Below are 9,173 nucleotides of genomic sequence, written 5' to 3'. Positions count from 1 at the left end.
ACCCAATACCTGGCCCAACCTGAGACCCACCCCACGAGAGAGAGCCAATCCCTGACAGTATTAGTGATACTCTGCTATGCTTGCAGACAGGAACTTAGCACAGCTGTCTTCTGAGTGGCTCCACTCAGAAGCTGATGGAAACAGAAGCACTGACGCACAGCCAAACATTGGGTGGAGCACAGGGAATCTTGTGGAAGAGTGGGGGGAAGGACAGAAGGACCAGGAGGGGACAAGAGCTCCTTAAGAAGACCAACAGAGTCAACTAACCAGGGCCCATGGAGGAATGTGGAGACTGAAGCTCCAACCAAGGACCATGTGTGGACTGGACCTAAGTTATTTAGCTGGGTGTGGTGGTCCACACCTTTAATCTTAGCATTTGGGAGGCAGAGGCTGAGGGATAGCTGTGAGTTCAAGGCCAGCCTGGTCTACAAACTGAGTCCAGAACAGGCAAGGCTACACAGAGAAACCCTGCCTCTAAAAACCAAAAAAAAAAAAAAAAAAAAAAGAAAAAAAAAGAAAAAGTTTTTTAAAAATAACATGACTGAAAAACATGACTGAAAAAATAATTTTTCAGAAAGTTGAGTTCATTTCAGGGTGACAGGACGAGGATGAACAAGCATGTGAATGAGCCTGGAGTGTTTAAGGAATAAACTCGGGATAAGAGTGATAGACTAACAGTCTTGGGATCTTAGCTCTTGTAACTAACCCCAGCAATGTCAGAAGGTGCATCCTTCCATTATGAGGTAGAGTCTGTCCTCCCATCGCTGCACTGAGCTGCTTTTGTGACACGTTTTTGTCAATGTCAATTAGCAAATATCAAATAATCAAGACTTGAAGGGTGCTTGTGGCCTGGGGTTTCTGTGCCGGGAACTCCGAGGCTGTCTCCTGAAAGAGCCAGAGGGCTGAGTTAGTACAGGAGAACTGAGGTCCTGATCACTGGCTCAGAACCACCTAATGTGTGATGAGATCATCTCGGGTCATCTAGTTAACACGTGATTCACCATTTGACCAGAAACAGTGGGGAGAGTCCACGGAAAATCAGCTATTAGCTCAGCTTTCCTCTGATTTGATCTGTCTTGGTTGTGCACTCAGAAGATAGATCAAATCACAGGAAATTTGATTCCTTATGGCCTAGCTCATCCACAGGAATTTGAACTAAATGAAATAGCATTTTAACCTGTAGATTTTGTGTGTTTGTTGTTTGGAAAGCTGATACATAGATGATACATGCCCATGACAGGGATGTGGGTGAGAGAAGGTGAGGATGTGAGGTGTTCCATTGTCAGTTTAAGGACTTTTGGTCTGTTCCCTAGTACCAAGCTCTCTAAGTGCCATTGGGTCATTTTTTTTTCTTAAAAATATCTTTAAATTACTCCCATTTTTTGTTAAATTGCATAATTTGTATACTGAGATTTATTTTTTTAAATTTTGTTTTATTTTTTAACACATTTTTATTGAAAGATAAAATAATTCATATTACATCTCATTTTCTATCCCATTCCATACATCCTCCCATTCCTCCCTCCCTCCCACTTTCACCCCAATCCCCCTTCCCTATGACTGTGACCAAGGGGGACCTCCTCCGCCTGAATATGGTGCTAGGGTATCAAGTCTCTTCTTGGTAGTCCTCTATTCTTCCTCTGAGTGCCATTGGGCCTCCCCACCAAAGGGACATGGCCAAATATGGGGCACCAGAGATCCTGTGACAGTCAGTCCCCAGTCTCCACTTAACTGTGGAGAAGGTTCTGTCCCTTGGTTAGATCTGGGTAGGGGTTTGATGATGGTTGCATGTTTTGTCCTTGGTTGGTGCCTTTGATCAAGCAGAACCCCTGGGCTCAGATCCACCCATCATAATGTTCCTCTTGTAGGTTTCTAGGACCCTCTGGATCCACCTACTTCCCTATCCCCTATATTTTTCTCACCTAGAGTCTCAATAGGATGTTCTCACCTCTATCTCACTTTCCTGGTAGGTGCAGATTTTCATGGGACCTGCCCCTTGGGCTAGTGTCCAGTTATAAGTGAGTATATACCATTTGAGTCTTTCTGCTTCTGGGTTAGCTCACTCATTATGATCATTTCTAGTTCAATCCATTTGTCCACAAATTTCGGGAATTCCTTGTTTTTAATAGCTGAGTAGTATTCCATAGTGTATATGTACCACAGTTTCTTTATCCACTCTTCTACTGAGGGACACTTAGGCTGTTTCCGTGTTCTGGCTATTATGAATAAGGCTGCTATGAACATGGTTGAGCAAATTTTCTTGTTGTGTGCTGGAGCATCTTCTGGGTATATTCCAAGGAGTGGAATAGCTGGGTCTTGAGGAAGCCCTATTCCCAGTTTTCTAAGGTAGCACCAGATAGATTTCCAAAGTGGCTGTACTAGTTTGTATTCCCACCAGCAATGAAGGAGCGTTCCTCTCTCTCCACATCCTCGCCAGCATGTGTTGTCACGTGAATGTTTGATTTTAGCCATTCTGATGGGTGTAAGATGGAATCTCAGAGTTGTTTTGATTTGCATTTCTCTGATGACTAGAGATGTTGAGCATTTCTTTAAGTGTTTCTCAGCCATTTGATATTCCTCTGTTGAGAATTCTCTGTTTAATTCTGAGCCCCATTTCTCAATTGGGTTATTTGGTTTGGTGGCGTTTAATTTCTTGAGTTCTTTATAAAGTTTGGATATTAGACCTTTGTCAGATGCAAGGTTGGTGAAGATTATTTCCCAGTCTGTAGGCGGTCGCTTTGTTCTTTTGACAGTGTCTCCTGCCTTACAGAAGCTTCTCAGCCTTATGAGGTCCCATTTATTAATTGTTGACCTTAAGGCCTGGGCTGTTGGTGTTCTGTTCAGGAAGTTGTCTCTGGTGCCAATGTGTTCCAGGCTCTTCCCCACTTTTTTCTTCTAACTGATTTAGTGTCTCTGGTTTTATATTGAGGTCTTTAATCCATTTGGACTTGAGCTTTATGCATGGTGACAAGTATGGGTCCAATTGCATTTTTCTACATGTAGAAATCCAGTTAGACCAGCACCATTTGTTGAAGATGCTATTCTTTTTCCATTGAATAGATTTGGCTTCTTTGTCAAAAATCAGGTGACTATATGTGTGTGGATTCATATCTGGGTCTTCGATTCGAAAGTTTTATTTATTTATTATGTACACAGTGTTATGTCTGCATGTACACCAGAAGAGGGCACCAGATCTCATAATAGATGGTTGTGAGCCACCATGTGGTTGCTGGGAATTGATCTCAGGACCTTTGGAAGAGCAGACAGTGCTCTTAACTTCTGAGGCACCTCTCCAGCCCCGGAGATTTATTTTTAAAGAAAATGTAATGTTAACTTGGCATCACCATCACCATCACCTTCACATTAACTATATTTTTCTATATCTCTAACATATATAAATATTTTTAAAAATCTTGTCTTTTTGCTATGAAAGTAACTTTGTGTATCAGGAGAAGAGCATTCTGGGAAGAATTTTGTGTGTATGGACGATGGGCTTGCCGTGGAAGCTGATCTCGAGGCTCAGCGTGGGATATGGTATGTGGTAGATCGAGAGATTTAAGATGTATTCCTGAAGAAGAAAGAGAAGGATATGGTGACAGACATGACGTATGTGGGGTGGGAATGGGGGGAATCTTAAGGACAGGGAGGATCAGCAACAGCTGGGACAACCAGCCAAAGTAGCAAGGGCCATTGAGTGGACCCCGATCTTGTCAAGAAAAGAAAGATAGATAAAAGTAAATGTGGTAGTTTTGATACTGTGTTTGTTGAGTGTGAGATGGTAGGACATCTGAAAGCAAGCGTGAGAGAGACATTTGCATATGTGGCTCTTTTTTTGGAAGTCATCATACATAGGTAGGTAAGTCTTAGGCATGAGTGGTGCAAGTGCTAGAGGAGGTCAGTACGGAGATCTGTTGCTTTCTTTCTCCCTCGTTTAAGAAGTACAGTTCTCTAGTTAGAACGAGGAGTGGGCCATGTTTCCCGAAGCGGGTGGAGGGGGAAACAATCTCCCTCCGCTGCTTCCCCCCCATCCCCCGGTGATTTTGATGTATTTCCCCTCAGCCTGTTTTGATTTACAGTGAAATGAAGGCAGAACTGAGGAAGAGGATTGAGAGTAGGCAAAATGCGAGAGGCAGAACTTTCTGGGAAGGAGAAGCTGAGGAAGTGTAGGAACCTTAACAGCATAAGTGCCACACTCTCAGCATAGAAACCCTGCAGGGTGGAGACCCGTCTTTAATCAAAGCCGGCTCAAGGTACCCACTTTTCAACAGGTTTGAGTAAAGGGTGCCTGCGCAACGGTTCTGTGTTGGAAACACGTCACAAGCGCGAAACATGCAAATGCAGCAGGAGTTATGATTATACTGTTTTGGTTTTGAGAAACTAATGCGAGTCTTAACAACTAGTCTTTCTGTCTCCGCGGCCAGCATCTTAGAAATCGCCTGGTTTGACTGCAAAGCCACCGTCTGGGTCTGTTTCAGGAAATGTTGGCACGTGACACACGGGGCACCTGGGAAGACCCTCCCTGGCAAAACTGGAAATCCATCCGTCTATCAGGTTCTCAGATAATCTTTATACTTTTATTTGTGGCTTCTTCTATTGTTAATAATATTTTTTTTTAAATAAGCGATTTTTCTAAGTGGCTTTACATAAGCTAAGAAAAGGTCCCGTCTGAGGGATTCTCTTCAGACATAATTTGACGTTCCTTGTATCCTGCATGGAGCACTGTCTGCAGCACAAGTTGGTTCATTTGACATCTGGCATTCATGGCTCCTGTGAGAGCGGCTTCCCCCTTAGTGTGCCCTGAAAGCATTCCTGCTGCGCCCCTTCTGTCCGAGTATAAACACATCACAGGAAATGAACACGTCAAGAAATGGCTTTGCAAGAGGGAGTTAAAAAAAAAGTGCCTGGCCCAGCTCAACTTGGATTTGATGTCCAGTTTCAGGAAATGCGAGCACCCACAGGGGTGGAGGCTGTTGTCCTGCATCAACGGCACCTTGGTCCATTTCTGCTTTAAACTCCCCGAGCGCAGCATACTTTAAAATCCGCAGCCTCCTCTCTGTTGTCCCCAGGGAGACTTGCTGAGGAAAATTGCTTCAGGACCTTTAACATGTGCGGGAGGAGATGGAGTGTCTTTAGCTGTACTCATGAGGGCAGCTGGATTTAGTTGTTTACAGTTGTAAATATGGGATTGCATAGGTTGAGGTCAGGGACACATTTTGAAATAATTGAAAGTCTACAGTTAGAACTATAAATAATTAAATGGATTCATTTTGGTGGCTTGCTTTAATATGCAAATATTAAAACCATGAAAGAAAATGGGTATGTAGCAAGGAGGTTAAGACACTAAAGCAGAAGAAAGGAACACGCTTTTCTCCTTGTCCTTCCTATGGTCTTTCCAGGTTCCTTATTTCTGCTCCAGCTTAGTGATCCAGTTTAAGGAAAGCCACGGGCTCTCTGTTTCCATACTCAGATTGCAACATATATCACCCCAGCCACCCTTTCAGATGCATTTTAAGAAAACACAGGCTTGAAACTCGCTGGCCATGGCTTTGTCTGAACTGGCTGACATCCTGCAACACACATTGGGTCCACTGCTGGAGTCAGGAACCTAGAGGCGAGCAAGGGAGCATCGAGCCACTTAGCAGAGTGAGGCAGGCGGGCCTGTGAGGAAGGATGTAGGTGAGCCAGAAACTAATGGGGAAATAGGGGGGGTCGTCGTTAATTCTGATGTGGGGAAATCTGAAAGGCTCTTGTGCATGCCAGGGTATTTGAATATTTGGCAAACAGCTGGCTGGGCTCTGGGAGAGCGCCTCTTGATTCGCCTCCTCAGATGTTCAGAGATAAAAAACGAGTCAGCCCGCACGCCAGCACATAGCTCATAGCCTTGCAGTCAGTTTTGAATTTAGATTTGAATTGTGATATCAATGTCATGGTGGCACATGCTTTGAGAAAGTACTTACAGGGAATAATTGAAAGATTCAGTGAGAAGCTTCTGAAAGCCGTAATTTAAAGTTCCGCAGCCTCCACAGTACTCTCCCCATTAAAATTTAAAGCGACAGAAGCCCAATTATAGATAGTTATTTTCTTAAATAAAATCATATTTCTACCACAAGTGAAAGATTCATCGCTGCCCACTAATCTCTGTCAGGAGAACCCATCTCGGTGCCGTCCAGTGTCAGCAGCAGAGCGGTTCCTTTATCCTGGGGACAATGGGGAGGCACTGAGGGAAGGCAAGCTGCAAGGCCTCCACGGAGGAGCCTGACTTGCGGGAGACTGATTTGCATGATAATCACCATTATGGATCCTCTCTAGTGCCAGCCTCCACACTTAACCAAATGCAGTATAACTTTAATAGCAGCTGGGAAGCCTGAGCAAGGGCTGTAGCACACACTGTTTGCAAAGCCCGAGTGACGTCAAGAGCTGTTAGTTAGGAGAGGGCAGCGGCTGTGAAGATAACCGCGAGCGCAGAGGAGCTGGGGACCACAAGGAGGCTTGGAGTAACTTTCCAATCTGATAAAGAATATAACTTTGGGGGCGGTTGAAAGGCCTGGGGCGTTTCAAGTTCTTTTAACGCGGGAAGATCTGTTCAGCAGAAGGAGACTTGTCGTGTTTCTAGGACTTCCGCGCGGCGGCCGCTGAAACGCTGGCAAGGAAACACACATCAGTGGGAGCTTTCCCCAGAAGCATTTCCAGTGAGAAACTTTAGTCACTGTCAGATAAAAGCCAGGAGCCAGACTTTTAGAACGTAAATCTCTCCTCCAATTTATTTGGTCTGCTGGATTTTACTTTATGCTGCGTTGTGGTAGACTGGTAGCCAGAACAAAATAGTGTACACACACACACACACACACACACACACACACACACACACACACACACACACACACACACACACATTCTGAGTTCCTGGAGACAAAGGAGTGTGAAAAGCAACCGGCATTGACACTGGAGATTAAATGACCCAGAGGGCATTATGTATATATGCACAAATACTAACCTAAACAATGTCTTGTAGATGCCAAATCACAGCGTTTCTAGAGTCTTAATGTTCGACCACACATTTGCAACCAGCCCTCGTTTCTGCTGCTTGTTCTAGGTGAAGTAGCGTTCATCCGTTTTTTTCACTAACCGGACACTGATGCGAGCAGCACGGCTTTCCTCTCGCCTTTGCCTCACGCTCAGTGTGAAGTGTCCACACTCTTCCACGCCAGTGCTTCTCACCGCGTGGAGGATCTTGCTGGGATTCATCCTACCTATTCATTTTTCACTGTTGCAGTGTTGTTGGCCTCTTTGTAAATTAATAATAATAATAATAATAATAATAATAATAATAATAATAATAATAGAACTCTTTAACATTTTGCAGCCTGGATTCGGCTGCCTTGACTCTGCCCTAGAAGGGACTAGTTTATCCGTTTAGAAAATTTGTGACGGATGCCTGACCCAGCTCAAGAAAATTTCTCCATGGAGTAAGGCTTTCCTACCAAGGAAAGCAATGCATTATCTCTCAGGGTAGAGCCACACTGCCCGTCTTACCAAAATGGCTTAATTCCGTAGTCTGTTTAACAGGTAAGTTGTAGCTTTCCTACTACTGCTCCGACCTCAGCCAGCAACAAAGGCTGCATTCTGGTGTCCCAGCTAGTCCGTTTTATGCATCGTCACTTACGTATTACTACAGTGAACATGGTAGCACTTTTATTCTTGTTAATTTCTGATATCATTAGATTCTTCTGAATGGAATTTCTGTTATCTCACATAAGACTCAGTTGCTTAAGTAACTGTTTAACTAGCAAGCAGGAGCTTGGAGGTTGGAAAGGGTACCCAGAGCCCAGAGGTGGTTTGTCCAGTCTTACTGGAAGCAACTCTCTTTCTGAAAAAAATCGAGAGATACGACCCCCTCCATCTTTATGCACAGAAGAAGACTAAACAGACTGTTGTAGCTATGATGCTCTGGCCAAACGCGTTAGAGGTAAAACTGAAAGGCTGAAATCCTGTGATGATCCTCTGGTGTACTTGTTTGATAAGGCAATAAGGCAAAAGAAGACTAGAGATTATTAAACTTTAGAAAGCCCAGATCATTGTCATACACTACATAGTGGACAAATTCATACTTCATATAAAGTGCCTGTGGAGGACTGATCGCTCCACATGTCCTGACCAACAAACCTGCTACTCACGGTCTTTAGCAAACTGACCAAATAAAACCTGGATGACTAACACCAGGAAGCCAAAGCCCCACTGAGAGTCCTGGCTGACTTCCAATGACCTCACTCTACCCTTTGTCTCCTAGTGCCTCAGGCCTGCAAGACCGGAAGGGTTGCCAGTCAGTCATCTGTTGCATAGCTTGTGTCCAGGCCTGCTTCTTTGCAGAGAGGCTCTTTGCAAGGTCTATCAAGAAGCGACAAACCTGTGGTGCAGCTTGACAAAGTTCTGGGATTTGGAATTCGAAAAGTGGCCCTCTCCGAAGGCAGGGATGATTAATTCTGAATATTCAAGGTACTGCTACAGCCTGTGTGGCAAGCACTTAGGTTGTAGTAGATTCAGTCGTAGGATCAGTGGGACCAGGACTGCAGACCTGTGCCTGATGGGCTGTCATGTCTTATGTACTTTTCCACTCAGGATACATACGGAAACATGTCTGTATTAGAAACAATTGCATGAGTAGCAGAGCTAGGCACGTTAAACAGCCGGGAATGATCATCACATGACGCGTTCATTTATATGCCGCCATGGAAAGGATCGGGCAGTCTGGCTGTGGTAAATCATTTCACTGCACACCAAAGAGATTTGAAATGGACTTTTAATTACGACTACTGATTCACTGTGGGTATAATCCTTAATATGAGCATCTGATTAGGTTAATTTTCTCTAATTGATGAGCAGAACACTTAAACTTGTAGGCCTCAGTTTGTTGTTATGGATTGACAATTTTATATTCTGGCTTTTTGCTGAAGTACAAATTACAGGCACTCCTTATCTATTATAGTTTTGAGGTCGCTGCTCTTCCTTCCTTCACCTTTGTGTGGCTTTTTAGAGTGGCTAATGGAGATAGAGCAGGGTGAAGTGACTATTAAACTCTTTTCCATATACAGCAAAAGCCATTAACATGGACCTCACTAAATTTTGAATTTATGAAAATGAGGGCAGGGCTTGGGTTAAAGTTTACTTTTACATTG

This window comes from Acomys russatus, chromosome 30, assembly GCF_903995435.1.
Source record: "Acomys russatus chromosome 30, mAcoRus1.1, whole genome shotgun sequence".
Classification (NCBI taxonomy): Eukaryota; Metazoa; Chordata; class Mammalia; order Rodentia; family Muridae; genus Acomys; species Acomys russatus.
Note: the sequence above shows the minus strand (reverse complement) of the source record.